The sequence below is a fragment of the Danio aesculapii genome, chromosome 15, assembly GCF_903798145.1.
Source record: "Danio aesculapii chromosome 15, fDanAes4.1, whole genome shotgun sequence".
NCBI classification, from domain to species: Eukaryota; Metazoa; Chordata; class Actinopteri; order Cypriniformes; family Danionidae; genus Danio; species Danio aesculapii.
Genome location: NC_079449.1, coordinates 41,648,936 through 41,665,663, shown reverse-complemented (window position 1 = coordinate 41,665,663; position 16,728 = coordinate 41,648,936).

Genomic DNA, 16,728 nt, shown 5'->3' with positions numbered 1-16,728 from the left:
TTATTAAAAAGAAAGAATTAATAAATAAAGGAATAATAAAAAAATAATAAATAAATGAATGATTAAATGAACAAATTAATGAATTAATTAATCAATCAATACAGCCAATAGTGCAATTATCATATAAATTGTTGCATTTTTTATTTGTATTTATTTTATTTTTATTTTAAATTTTAATGTTTTATTATTATTATTTTTGTTGCTGTTGTTGTTGTTATTATTATTTAGTAAAATGATCTGTTTTAAATATTACTCAAAGTGTGAGTAAAAAGTAGACCTTTCAAAAGTACCCAAGAGTAGTGAGTATTACACTGTAAAAAGTTGAAGCATTTACATGTAATGTGTGGATGTGTGTAAACGTAACATTCTGTAGTGCATTCAGTTATTGCCCAGCAGACACACAACATCATAAGACGTTAATATTATGTTAGATTTAGGTTGTGATGTCAGGTGACCAAAATTTAACATCTAGCCAGCATCTATGGACAATGTTATTTTGATGTCCATTAACAACATCAAAGGACGTTGACATTTTGTTGATTTTAGGTTAGAAAGTGACCAAAATCCAACCTCAAGCCAACATCTTAAACCAACGTCATATTGACGTCAAATACTGACATTTATTCGTCAGGTATGGCAACCAAAATCCAACATCTGATTGACATCATAGTGGTAACGTCCACACAACGTCAAGCTGTAACATCATTATACGTTGATATTTGGTTGATTTTAGGTTTGAAAATTGACGTCGGACTGACATTGAGTTTTGACGTCAACTCGATTTTCATTTCCAAACAAACTGCAACGTCCCAATGACATTGGGGTACAACTTCAATCTGACATCATGTTGACGCGTTTAAGGCAATTTCAGTCATCATACAGTAAACATCCGTCATCTTCTCATCAGTGACATACGTCTAAACAGTCTCTGGGTTAATACGTGTAAAGATTTTGGACATCGTCTTGGGCATTTTTAATGTTTCCAAACAGTTTGCTGCAATTATAAATCACCCATGTCTTGAGGTATTATGAGGTTATTTACCTTCTATGTGCGATTTTATTGGACAGAAATCACAGGACAAAATAAACAAGAAAAAATAAAGTAGAGACTGCAGGTTGAAGGAAAGTAGTGGAGTAAAAGTATCAATACTGCCCTAAAAATGTACTCAAGGGAAAGTAAAAGCACACGTTTTTAAAACTACTCAGTAAATTACAATTCCTCAGAAAAACTACTCAATTACAGTAGTTTGAGTATTTGTTACTTTACACCACTGATGGCTTTTCTCATACTTTACCCTAAGTTGCGTTGAAACAATCCAGCATTCATAAGCATTTAGCACAAGCAATAAAACCATGAATGCTTGCCTTTGAGAACAGCACTGAATACTCTACAACGTCCCCTGAAGCTGTCAGCAGTTTCAGAATTGTACATTCATTCAATCTTTCCAGCTAAAATCATATTCCAAAGAAATTGGCGCAATGCTGCAACAGACACAGAAGAATTACACTGTAGCCTCAGTGTGGTGGATGATGGGAAAAAAAGTGTCAGGTGTTATTGAACGCTGGTGTCTGTCCTCCCCCCGGAGGCTGAATGGATTCTGCCGAAATTATCACTGTCAAGGCCAATCCAATAAAGGTACAGCCTCTTCTATAAGCCCTCTCCCTTTCAGACATTTCCCTTTCTCTCTCCCATATAGATACGTGTGCGTGTGTGTGTGTGTGTTAAATTTAAACCATGTGATCTGCTCCCTCCTACCCAGTGTGTGTTGTGAGACAGTGTTCTGGTTCAGATAACAACGCCTGTAATGAAACAAGGGAGCTCCCAGGCAAAGCGCGCGCACACACACACAAACACACACACACACACACACGATAGCAGTGCTGTAGTAGGGAATAAGAAAATGCATAGTGTGCTTTGCCCTTGGCTGCGTGCGAGTGATTGTGCATGGAGAGCGGGGAATAGAGAACCGAGGAAGGAAAATAGGGGGGACTTCATACATTTTTATGACCGCACGAGATAAGGTCAGTTGTGTGCCATCGTTACTAGGCAACACTGCAACCCGGTATTGGATTGAGTTGTGAAGCTGAGCAGTCAAATTCACATGCTTTATTGGACTAATCTTTTTACTTCTTATTATTGGTACACTGTCAACACAAATGCTGGGTTCCACACGATTCCTTCATGTTGTCCCAACTCAAATCGAGTAAGTTAACTTAATCATTTATACAAATTTAAGTGGACTGGACATAAAACGATTAAGTTATCCCCCCCAAAAACTCAGGAATTGTGTTGATCCAGCTCATTTTAAACAAGCACTTTGAACAAGCAGCAAAAATCATGTTATGAGTGTAGCAGTAGTAGCATTAAAGGGCACCTATGGTGAAAAATCTACTTTTCAAGCTGTTTGGACAGACATATGTGCATGTATGGTGTATAAACCGTCATATTGGGGTGATGTAAGCACACCCAGTCTTTTTTTTTTCAATTTAACAACATAAAAACGGTGGACCAATTGGAGCGGTTTTCAGATCGACCGCTTTACGTAGGAGGCTAAACGCGCGGTCTGTCTGTCTGTGTGTGCGCGTGTGTGTGCGTGTGAACTTTGTAACTACATTGTGTGACTCATTGATGCAACCGAACTGCACTACAAATACTCATTGGTAAAGTACTGTAGTATTTCTCACAAACGCTATGTGAGATCTGCTTCCTTTAAGTCTGTCTGTTGTCTGACGCAGCCGAGGGAGGAGATTAAGGCACGCAGAAAGGCTTGTAGGTGGGCGGGGAGGACTAGCTTTAAAGGCGCAGTATGACAAAACCGCCACCCTAGTAAAAAAATTTATCAAATAGAATCTTGCAAAAGGTATGATGAAAAATACCTGAAAAAATAGATGAAAAAAGGTATGATTAAATCTGAAAAAAGAGCTAACCTAGGTGCCCTTTAACACTAACTTCTATGGTTGTATATGAGCTTAAGCAATTCGTCACCTTACAATTATAAGGTTCTATCTGACATTTTTGTCAAAACTGAGTTATTCACATGTTGTTAATAAATGGCAACTTATTTACATTGTGATGTTGTTTACATTTCAAGACTTTTTATTTAAAAACGGTTTATCTACAAAGTTGAAATCTTGGCTCTATAAGGTTTTGCACGCACGACGACCAATCAGGATCAGCTTTCTTTGTCATTTCGCCAGACTGCTCCATTGACAGCGGGAAAGACCAGAAAGAAAAAAAAAATATCACACAAAATCGACTAAATAATGCTACACTCCACAAAATGGAGAAGAAACCTGAAATTGAAAAGATGTGTGTAAATGTGATGATTTAGAGACATTTTTTGACATTGAGATGAAATGTTACATGCAACACAGGCTCATTGTGAAAACGTAGCCCTGCAGACGTTTCTGGAGACAGCAAATTATGTAGGTGGAGGTACATGTACATATGGCTGCATTTCATTTCTTTAAACGAGCGATACGGGGCGGTGTGATGCCATTCCTTTTCGCACTTACCAGCTGACCGCTTATCTCCGTATGGACCAGTTTGTCCCGTTATCATTTGAGATGCAGAGAGGAGTTGACCACGAAGACGGGGGTTCAAGTCCGGTGAAAAGCGGTGCCAGAAAGCAGGTAAGACAAAAACCGAATCCAAACTATAAAACAAACAAGTGATTAGCAGGGTGAGGATGTGGTAAAAAAAAAAAGTCAGACGAGGGCTTTTATTTGTTTGGATTGCTTTTGAAACGTGTTGGTTGGGTTTGGGGAAGTGGGTGGGCGGGTCAATCGATAAAATTGGTTGGGTTTAGGAAAGGGGGAGGAAGGGTCAGGCAATCATTCGCTCAGTCAGTCAGAAAGTCTGTCCAAAAGTGAGTCAACAGCGGCTTCTGGTGGGTTTACGCGAGAACAGCAGCCGCGAATGGGACTCGCGAGGGAAATTTGAGATCTCGAAAAAAGCCCACACGGCGACCTCTGGCGGATTCGCAAAAACAAAAACTGCAGAAAAACGTGCCGCCGGGTATATATATATGTGTGTGTATATATATATATATGTATATATATATACACATGTGTGTGTATATATATATATATATATATATATGTATATATATATACACATGTGTGTATATATGTATGTATATATATATATATATATATATATATATATATATATATATATATATATATGTATATATGTATGTATGTATGTATATATATATATATATATATATATATATATATATATATATATATATATATATACGTATTCATTCTAACGGGTCATTCCGTTGTGGCGACCCCAGATTAATAAAGGGACTAACTGAAAAGAAAAAGAATGAATTAATATATGAGCAAACGTATGAAACTGCTGATGATTTAATATTAATATTATTAACACTAAAGATATACAAAATGCTCACTGTAGCAATCGCACCTTATTTCACTTTAATTGTTGTATATTGTTGTTATGGTGGCGCATTAGGTAGTGCTGTCGCCTCACAGCAAGAAGGTCGCTGGTTCGAGCCTCGGCTGGGTCAGTTGGCATTTCTGTGAGGAGTTTGCATGTTCCCCCTGTGTTCGCGTGGGTTTCTTCCGGTTTCCTCCACAGTCCAAACACATGCGGTACAGGTGAATTGGGTAGGCTAAATTGTCTGTAGTGTATGAGTGTGTATGGATGTTTCCTAGAGATGGGTTGCAGCTGGAAGAGCATCCGCTGCATAAAACATATGCTGGATAAGCTGGCGGTTCATTGGCGATCCCGGATTAATAAAGGAACTATAAGACGAAAAGAAAATAAATGAATGAATATTTTTGTTATTTTTTTACTTTATTTAATTACCAAACAAATCAAAATAGTTTCGGAATGTTTCAGCGTCTGCTATAAATGGAAGCATTGTTTTGTATTTGGTGTTTGTACTTTTTATTTGGTTTTGTGTCACAGAAAAAGTCTTGGATGCTTTGGAAGTCCTGCTGAGGCACTTTGGTAAACAAAAGTCTGTTGAATCCACTTTATTTTTCACTGAATGTTAACTGCTATAAGGAAACAAAAGACAGTAGAGAGTAACATGCTACAACTACGGTACAAACTTGTGTGTTACTAGGAAAACATTTTTTAAAACTATGCTAAGAAAAATTATTAAAAAAATGTAATATAAACAAAAAATTTGTACAGCTGAATGTGAATGACACTGGAAGCCAAACACATCAAATGCCAGATTTACTGAAATTAAATTACATTAAGCATAAACACATCAATGTAAGTGGAAAGTCTTTTATCTACTGGGAATCTACTGGGAAAATTAGAGAATGCAGACGAATGCTTGCTTCAATAGTGAACAACAGAGCACAACAATAAATTATGCCGCAACTGAGGTGATGATGACAAGAGCCGCAAAATAAGACACCAGGGGTCGGCTCTTCGTACGTAGATTACTCAATTAGCTGGATTTGGTTATTGACGATTTGACACGATCCAGGATCGTTTCGTTCTTCAAAACTGATCCGAGAGTTGTTGTCACAGCAACAGTTCTGGTAGCTCAAACCTGCTAGGGAGCAGGCTCATTTCATATAAACAGGATTAGATTGGGTCAGTTCAAGCAAAGATAATACTGAAAGTATGTACCAAATTTTCTTACAGTAGTTATATACACTTGGGAAAATAGTAAATATATATTTTTAACTATATATATATATATATATATATATATATATATATATATATATATATATATATATATATATATACACACACACACACATACACACACACGTTAAAAAAAAAAAAAAAAAATATATATATATATATATATATATATATATATATATATATATATATATATATATATATATATTAACAAAATCTGCACTCCGAAATAAAAGTACAAAGATTGCCACCTGGTGGTTCCTAGAAAAAATTCATTGAACTTTTTAGATCGCTTTAGTACAATTTGTGTATGATAGACAAGCACAATATGTGACTATTTTTTAAAGGAATAATACATTTATGCAGTCATGAAAATGTCTTGACAGTTAATATGACGTTGATTTGATGCTTCACAAAAGTTGCAGACACCTTTACAAATATCAAAATGCTTTTGATATCCAGTTATTCGTTACTTTGATTAAGAAACCACCTACAATAATACTACTATGGCTATTATAATAAAGAAAATCCGCTCTAACTGTAAAACTAAATAAATTGTTAAATACTCTTGACACATGAAAGGGTAAAGCATGCAGCCCACAACAAAGGTGAAAAGTTATTGCATATCATATTTAACAAACCATTTCCTACGAATTTTATGCAATTTAGCTCACATGGATAATTGAATATTAATCAGATGATGTCATTACGCTGCTGTGCCGCCAGCCAATAGTTGCATTGCTGATCATGATTGCGAGGATCTGATTCAAGAACTTGTTTGAAGAACCAACTTAGACAGAGATCAGTTATCAAGATTAAAAGATCCAGGATCTGCCAAATCATCTTTGATCATTTGAGCGAGCTACGAAGAACGGACCCCAGGTCCTGTCAGAAAACATCACTTTTGTGGTATTAAAAACAACCAGCCAGCAAAGTTGTCTAAAGCCCAAATCTCTGTTAAAAGGGGGTCTTGTCTGGTACCTTCCCTAGTACTCAAAATATGTTGTGCTTTCTAGGGTTAGGTTAAAGCCAGAAAAAAAACAGAAGCAGATGAAAAGATAATGATAAAATGAGCCAGGTTTATTGAATAAGCTTAGTTTTGCTTATTTCTATGCTCAGAAGTCTTCTGCCAGCACAAATGTAACTTAAACTAAGCTCACAACATTGCCCAGTGATAGTAATTTTTTTTTAAATAAACAATGAAGACATTTCCTCATCGCTTAAACTTTGTGGCTGCTTTAAACTTTTAAGTGGAATCATAATAACTAATCAATTTATTGTAGACTTAAAACATCAAGTTAAAATGTGTATAGCTTTAATAATAAGGTTGAAATCTGATTAACCAAAGTAACAAAAAACATTTGTCGTCATGACTTTTTGATCATATTTTCTTATAGTGAACTCCAAGATGAAACCAAGTTTGTAACAATAAGGAAAGAAGGAAATGATAGTAATAATGAACTCACACATAATTGTTTGATTAAAGATTCAAATCTGCATAAACCAGAAGTTGCTGAGACTTTCATTCCAGTATGTTGATGTACTACTAACAGAAACGGAATAGTGAGTAGGGGGTGGGACTTTCATTTTGCGAACTATAATGGCAAACTAACGGTAAGAGGGACGTGGTTAAGAATATTGTGGTGAAACTGTCAAACTGACATCAACAGAAAAGGACCGCCACCCCAAACACAGAAGCAAATGGTCAGAATTTACCAAAATTTGGATGGACTTGCATGGATTAATTGTTCACTTAAAGAATAACAACACTATAAAACCCAAAAAGGTAACTCCGACCATTTGAGGAAACCGATTGCAACAAATCATTTAGGTTAAAAAATGAATCCTAATGAGTACTGTGAACTTAAATCATTTGAGTAAGTGAAGCAATTTGAGCACAGTAAAAGCCAATAAATGAAGAGAACTCAAACCAACTGAGTACTGTAAAACCTAATACATTACGACAACTCAAACCGTTTGAGAAAACCGATTGCTACAAACCATTTGAGTTAAAAAAAACTAATCTATATGAGTACTGTGAACTTACTCCATTTAAGTTGAAGTAATGAGGTATTAAATTAACTCATTACCTTCAACACTGAGTTCAAAACTCTTTTTAAATGGGTAGAATTACCTTTCAGTAAATTTTGAGTTCACTACACTCATTTCATTTGATAATGTTGACTGTTGAGTTTCACAGTGAACGTGCACTAGCAAAATAAACACTGTCAGTTTTGTTTTCACATGGATTTTAAGTCACATTGAAACCATAAACACTGATTTCATTAGCCTCCATGTTTACTATCACATGACAGCATGCTGAATGCAATATTTGTTATTGAACTTTCGTGTCCTCAATTCACACAAGAATCTGAATTTGGCCTCATTTTAAAAAAAGAAAAGGAAAAGAAATCAGGTTTGAACACCTAAAGCAGGGATGCTCAAACTAGGGCCCGCGGGCCAAAGATTTTACAGCAAAAATTTCTGAAATGGACTTTGGCTGCTTTCTCTTCAAAATGCATCTTGTGCCCTTGAACTGGCGTTTCATAAGATAAGTTACACCTTTGTGAATGTTTTATTTCATGTGTATGTATAGATTAATGTGTTTTAATAATCGTAACGTTATTCTACTTAAAGGGCACCTATGGTAAAAAATCTACTGTTTGGACAGACATATGTGCATGTATGGTGTATAGACCGTCATATTGGGGTGATATAAACACACCCAGAGCTTTTTTTTCAATTTAACAACATAAAAACGGTGGACCAATTGGAGCGGTTTTCAGATCGACCACAACTTGACGTTGGAGTGCGGTCCCCCCGCCCACCAATACTGATTGACAGGCACGTCATCATATCCTCAGTTTGTTGACTCACGTCCGCCATTTTCAGCGTGAGTCGAAGCGATATCACTAAAGGAAAACCCTAGCTGTACCTGACGCAGCGCCATGCGTTTTAGAATTCTAAACATAGGTTTCTATCAAGGTACACACAACGGTGCCGCTGCCGACTTGAAGCGCCGTTGTGTGTACCCTGATAGAAACCCATGTTTAGAATTCTAAAATGGGACACTTCGTGTTTCTGCCGCGCCACAGAGTGTCTGGTGTGCCGTGTCGCGGCTTCGAGCGGCGCATCCGGTGCCTCAGTCAAAGTTAATTCAGTGTGCGTGGTTATTAGTTTCTGTGTACAAGCTCGGTACTTGAAACTAGCACACAGTTGGCTGTAAAACTGTACAAAGACACATGATTTTGTACTCTGCTTGGTCTGTGTCAGAGTCGTACATGTACGACTGAATGCTGATCCTCTCTTTCCTGCTCCTTCTCTCAGTCTGCCTGTCTGACTCTGTTGCAAACACAGAGTGGGTGAGCCCATAGCTCCGCCCCCTTGTTACGTTGGGCGGAAAGCCGAAACTGATTTAAATGTGAAGCAACACACCCATAAATCAGCGAGCTGTGGACACGCCCCCAACATGACACTTTTTAACACATTATAATAAAAAAATCTGAATTGTGTTTTAAACTAAACCTAAACTGACACACTCAGAAGAACCATAATATTATTACTAAATCATAAAAAGAGGTAAACTATGTGCCCTTTAAAGCAGCGATCGCAGTCTTTTTGTTAGATCAATTCCATAAGATCAGTTTGCCTAGCCTTATAACGTACTTTGATTCGAAAGAGGCATAATAACACGATTTATTTACTTTAGATGTTCAAAAATGTTTGTTAAAGGGGTTTTTATAAAAACAGCATGTTCAAACTAAAGTGTGAAGGCTTAAAGTTGAATATTCAGTGGAGGGACTAGAAAATCTAACATGTAAAAACTCATATACACATATTCGGACAAATATTGCATTGCAAAGAGCAAAACTATTTTTAATTTACGCCTACCTTGGCAAATGACCATGGAATAATCGAGATAATCAACGGCTCGCCATGTGTTAAATGATTTTAATGCACTTCGCGGAGGCGACCACACTCCACTGTGCGTCGTGTGGTCCTTCTCTTCCACGTCGTGCATTAAAATCCTTTAACACACGGCAAGCCGTTGATTATCCCTTACCTTATGTTTTTATTGCAATAAGTTATTATTTTAAAGTTATACTGCATGATTTAATGTATGCTTTTCTATTTACTTTTAAGTTTTATGAAATAAATTAGGAAATTACCCATGGCAACTTTAATGTAATATAAAGTAGCTTGGTAATTTATCTTCAGCCCATGGCTCTCAATAATATTTGCCTTTTGGCCCTTTATACGAAAAAGTTTGGACACTCTTGACTTAAATGTACAGCTCATCCAAGAATGAAAACTGTTTACTTTTTTCAAACCTTGACGAGTTTCTTTCTTCTGTTGAACACAACAGAAGATATTCAGAAGAAAGCTGGAAACCTGTACCCATTGACTTCCATAGTGTTTGTTTTTTCCAACTATGTAAGTCAATGGTTTTCAGATTTCTTCAAAATCGTGTTCAACAGAAGAAGGAAACCAATAAAGCTTTGGAACCACTTGAGTGATTTTTGGGTGAACTATCCCTTTAATCAGAAGGTTATCGGTGTGAACGTAGCCTAAGTGGGTTTAACTTTTAAAGGCGATTCCAGCCAACCAAAACATTTCTCCTCTATGTCCTCTAGTTCCTCGGAGTCAGTGATCAACACTCCTCGCAGTCATATCACAGAAGGTGTTTGTGATGCGGAGTGCAGGATGGCTTGGGCCCCAGGGGGCACCGAGAGGCAGCGAGGGTGGCAGCAAGACTTCACCACTCGACCTCCCGCTGTCCTGGGAACAGCTGCGGCGCAGTGTGGCGTATGAGCGTCTGTCGGGGCGCAGATGGCGGGCGAGGGTGATACCTCAGAGATGGCAAGCCGGCGATGCCCCTTAAGAGAGCAAGCTGGCAGGTACAGGGACGGTGAGCTTAACCCTGCCAGCTGAGTGGGTCGTCAGGCAGTGTGTGTGTAGTGTGCAGCGATGCACACTGCAGTATGGACAGCTACACGAAACCCAGGTGAATGCTATGGTTCAGGCCAGTAGCCAGCCTAGTAAAAAGGGGGTTCTTTTCTCTAAAAGTGAACCTTTTTTCGCATATGAAGAGTTCAGATGCAAAAGCCGCTAAATGCCAATCACCTAAAAATGAGACAATGACATTGAGTGAATGCTTTAGGCACGTAGTGCACCAGCAACAAATAGATTTGGTTCAAATCATCTAAATCCCAGAGTCAGCGCATTCAGAAATAACAGTTTGTTTGCAAAAGCCGCTAAACGCCACGTGCCTTTGACAGCAAAAGCCGCTATATCCCGAGAACCAATCAGGATGCACGGATCGAATCATATGTTTTCAATGTAGCAGCGCGCTGATACACCGGCTTTTATGAAGAGACTGTTTTATTCCGCTTTCGATTTTAAAAGATGGAGTCTGATGAACAGGATGAGCCTCTTCGACTGTCAGTGAATGGCAAATGAAAACGTCTCTAACCTCAAAACTCATAAGTGCATTATAAGAAAAAGAAAACACACTGTACAGTCGGAAGTGTAAGTTGCATTCATAACGTTTTTTGTGCAGCGATGCTACTTTGAATGAGCCCGATTTACTATACAATAAACGGCAACTGCGTTTCACGAAAGACAGAGTTAAGATGTCGTTCTTTTCTCCCACATGCTATGAGGATAAAGACCAAGACCTTAAGTATGGTGAGAATGCATAAATGATGGCTTCTAAAAGTGTCTGAGATGCATCCCCTTTTTGCCCAGTAGGCCTACCTTGTGTTTTATTTGCTAATTTAAGCTATTTTTTTAAAAGATAAATATAATGTATAAAACTACACATTATTTATATTACTTCATGATAGCTGAAGAGCTTTTTATATTAATGGACGATGCACATATATTAATATTAATGTAGTGTAAAATGCTTTTACACTACATTATTTGAATCAACCAAGCTTAATTTACAATGTTTACATTGTTCTACTTACATTAAATCTCATAATCAGAAATGACAACAGATTGTGAGGATTTAATTAATGTCAGTTTTAATGGTATTGATTAATGCACTTACTTATTTTATTCATTCATTTTTCTTCTGCTTTTTCCCTGGTTTATTACAGTGGAATGAACCGCCACTTACTTGACAGATTTATGTATTTTAGGTGGTCTGTGTAATGTGTTTTATGTTTGGTAAAATAATTTCTAATCGCATTTTTAGTGATTTTTCAGCTAATTACACTGTTTTGTAGGTGGATTTAGAGGGTTTTGCAAAAAAAAGCACTAGTAGATTTAGCTTGTTTTGAAGCAAAATAAGGTTTACCTTGTTAAAACCCAAAAAATTGTCCAAAGTAACATTTCTGAAAAAAAGTATTTTATTTAATAGCTAATAAACTTTTCATTACATATAAAATGAAACTTCTGAACCTAATCAGAGGAGCCTGATAGAAAATGCTAGAATAGAGAAGAATAGAGGTCTGATGATTTAGAGGGTTTGCAAGTTGCTTTGAAAGATCATTTGCACATTTTGTCAGTCCAAACACTACATTTTTTCATTTTTATGGGGACTTCCATTAGAGGTAGACATATGGTGAAATTCAATAATGCAATATGTTGTGTTATTCCATGGTCTGTTAAAATCCTTGATTCTGATTGGCTGGAGGGTGTGCATTATTTTCGTTGAAACGCACAAGTAGTTCCAGTCAGTTTTGATCACAGTTCGAAATAAATGCGCTTCTCCCAAACGTTTAGAATTACCATAGCAACTCGCATGTGCTGCTGCACAGGAAACCGATGAGGACTGTTCCACAAAATTAGGAAAATACTGATAAATCATGCCACAAAATCAAGTTTTAAGAGTTTTTCTAGCGAGAATATAGTTATTTTAGAGTCAAATCTGCAGTTTATGTATAAGGATAGCGCATGTTTACAAATGTTGGAAGCTCTGGGCGGTCAGCGGCAGCTCTGGGAACAGCTCCCCCCGAGCGAAGCTTTAAATCAGCCAGACCATCTCACGACCTGCCACTGGATCTAATCTCTTGCATCTCTGTTCGTAAAACGTGACATACAATTAATCTTTTGTGTATCTAACGGTCAGTCTTTGGACTTTTTAACCTATTATTTGATCTCAGGTGTATTTTTGGCTTTGTGAACATATGCTCAACATTTTGCATATGCGCATAAAAAACGGTTGATGGAAACGCCATGATGTGCATAAATTTTGAAAATGCGCATAAAAACTTATGCGCATAACTGAGTAGGATAAACTTTTTATTCGATAAGAAAGCTAATATGCTTTTACTTTCCCTTGAGTATACATTTTTAGGGCAGTATTGGTACTTTTACTCCATTGCTTTCCGTCAACCTGCAGTCACATTTTTTGTGTCTATGGAGATTAGAAAAATCAGTCCTGTGATTCCTGTTTAATTAAATCGCACATAGAAGTAAAGAGGTAAATAGCATCATAACGAACTACCTCAAGACATGAGCACATTATAATTGCAGCAAACTGTTTGGAAGCATTAAAAGTGTCCAAGAAGATTTCCAAAATCTTTACACGTATTAACCCAGAGACTGTTTAGATGCATGTCACTGATGAGAAGATGACGGATGTTTACTGTATGATGACCGTAATGGCCTTAAACACCCAGCAGGCACAAGACGTCAACATGACGTCAAATTGAAGTTGTTCCCCAATGCCATGGGGACGCTGCATTTTTAAAAAAATGAAAATCAGGTTGACGTCAGAACTCAACGTCAGGCCTACACCAGTGTCCAACGTCCAACCTGAAATCAACCAAATAATGATGTTACAGGTTGACGTTGTGTGGACGTTACCACTATGACGTCTATCAGATGTTGGATTTTGGTTGCCATACCTGACGAATAAATGTCAGTATTTGACATCAATATGACGCTGATTTAAGATGTTGGCTTGACGTTGGATTTTGGTCACTTTCCAACCTAAAATCAACAAAATGTCAACGTCCTTTGATGTTGTTAATGGACATCAAAATAACATTGTCCTTAGATGCTGGCTAGATGTTTAATTTGGTCACCTGACATCACAACCTAAATTGAACCTAATATTAACGTCTTATGAAGCTGTGTGTCTGCTGGGCAATAAATGAATGCACTACAGAATGTTACGTTTACACACATTGACAAACTACATGTAAATGCATCAGCTTTTCACAGCGTAATACTCACTACTCTTGATTACTTTTGAAAGGTCTACTTTTTACTTATACAGTACTTTGAGTAATATTTACAACAGATACTTTTTACAGATACAGATACCAAAATGCATGTCAAATCGTTGGTTTAAACCTTAAATTCACCATATAGTAAATGCACAGTCTGTTGCAAATGAACAAGCTGATATGGTTCAATAACAAAATGAAGTGCATATTTTTGAACAATGTGACTTGAATAAAAAATGGCATCTTGACAGATGATCTGAAACATCCCATAAGCAGCTGTTCTTCAAAGTAAAGAGTGAAGATTCACAGTCATCAAGTGCACAGTAGAAAGTCTAGTATACATATCTAATAAACTGGATGTGTGATCTTGTTGTGGGACTCTTCTTTAAATAGACAACAGTGAGAGTTTACCAGTTACTAATGATGAATCTTTAAACATGCTTTTAGCAGAAACACTGCCTGATTCAATTTCACAGTTGCTCAAGTAATACACACTGGGGATATAAAACTGCTTAAAATGAGCGTAAACAATCCGATGGCAGAACTAAATTAACAACATATTAAAGGCAGAGAGATGCTAGATAAGGACAAAAAACAAGAGGTAAGAAGGGATAAAAAGCACCAACCCTACATACTTTTCGAATTCTATGAATTTGGACATACTACTCTGCTTGCGTACTGATTTTACCATACAATATAATTTGTAAGTATGCAGTTTCGGACACAGCCTATGTGTGATAAGCACTGATATTATATGTTTGTAATCACTATTATCGCGGCAGCCAAGAAAGCTCAAATGACAATTCGCAAAAAAACTCTTCATCAATTCGACAACACTCGTGTATGCAAATTTCAACACAAGAAAATATAGAAACACGCTGCAAATACCACAGACCACAATAAAAAGGGGACCCCAAAAAGTGACAAACCCAGCAGTTTCCTGTTTAGAGTCAGCCTTTCATTTATCTTTAAAGGGCCATGCAATGCCCCGGTCTCAGCAGGGCATTTTCACACCTCTAGTTTGAAAAAAGTCGGTGAAAGAGGAAAGGGTTTGCATGAAAAGGGGAGTTTCATTAAGTGAAATACAGCTGATTTTTTACAGCGGAAACAAAGACACAGGGGAGATAGACAGTGATTACATTTACATGGACATCAGTAGTCAAACTATTTGCCTTAATGTGAATAAGACAATAATATGATTAAGGTGTTTACATGAGCTGCTTTTTCAATGTTCTTTTTATGATCCTGTTTTAAGTTTTAACACATAATTCGATTAACATCATTGCCACGCTCTCCACATTTTCAGTTTCATGTAATTTTGGGTGTTTCATTCCTTATTTGTCAACTTTAACTGCAGTGTGGCACTTTCACTTTCATTCAGGAATATTTAATGCATGCCCACCATGACAAACGAGTTGGTAAATGCGAGGAACTGCTGGAAGAGTGTAGTTTTAATTGAATTTTTGATACCGTACGCCGAATGGGAGCAAAAAAACCCCTCTGTATTTCTCGGTAGATGCAGAGAATAGCGTCAAACAGCCATGTGTGTATAGACTACCCTGTCACAAAATGCTGCAAAAATCATACGTGGCGAAAATCCTACACAACGGTAATAATTTAATTAAGACGTTTACATGTTTACATTCAGACAGCAGCATTTACAGTGGATCTTTCAGTTCATAATATTATAGTGATATTAACGTACTGTAAACTTAGTAACTAAATCATTTTGACTAAGGTATGCCTTTAAACATTGAAAGAGTACTGCTGACGATACTAACTTTGCCATCTGGAGAAACATAAACAAAGCACACAGATCACACACTTACCAAATCTGTAGAGACAGGACAATCAACACCAACTGGACCTGTGTCTTTTTAAAAGGAGACGAGTGGCAAATCCGGATTTCATCATTTCCAGATGTGAAAAGCTCTCTGGTTAAAAATGTTCCTACAAACATATTTTTTGTCGCATGTTAGACCACTGTAATCCACAAATGTGGGCCCACACGCATCGGTACTCTCATTGTGGGACAATGAACACAAAACCTTCCTTGCGGCACATTTATAAACACAACACTGATGACCCATGTCCAGGGGTGTAGCAACCGGGGGACGGGGGGGATACGTCCCCCTCACTTTTAGAGACAAACCATTTAGAAGCAGGTGATTAATAATTATATGAACGTATACTGAAAAAAGTGTTGCATGCGAAACTGTTGCACACAATTTATTTGTGTTGAATTTAAACAAACAAATTAAATTGAGCAATGTTCAACTTAATTTGTTTGTTTAAATTCAGCTTAAATAAATTATTTACAACCACACGTAAAAAAATTTAGTAAATCCAAGGAATCATCTTTGAATAATTTTTCTCAGTGTATGATCTCATACAGCCCCCCCCCACTTTTAAAATGTCCGCTACGCCCCTGCCCATATCTTCGAACAATTCTTCTTCTTCCACTTGTTTAATCACGGTTGGCAACACAACGTGACGTCTCAATGCCTTCTGAACACTGTAAAAGGTAAAAACAGGTCTTCGAAGCTATCATACATATTATTGAAGTTCACAAAAGAGCGTGCTGACTGGTTCGAACCAAGTCTTTCTCAATGAATTAATGCTGGAAACTCAAAGACGTCACGTTGTACCGGCCCGTACAGACATCCAGTGTCCATGCTGGTATTTACACAATGATCTAATCATCGTGACGTAGCTTCAAATTTGATTTTCAAACTGGAAGAACGAATTTGCTCGAAACTTTTTTGTGAAATATGTAACCTAATAGTGTTTGTAGCAACATGGGACACATATCTGACCGTCAACCACTCAAAAATGTGTTTTGTGACCCTTTAATTGCGCAATTTGTCAGACTATTAGGACTAATATACAAACAACCATTAA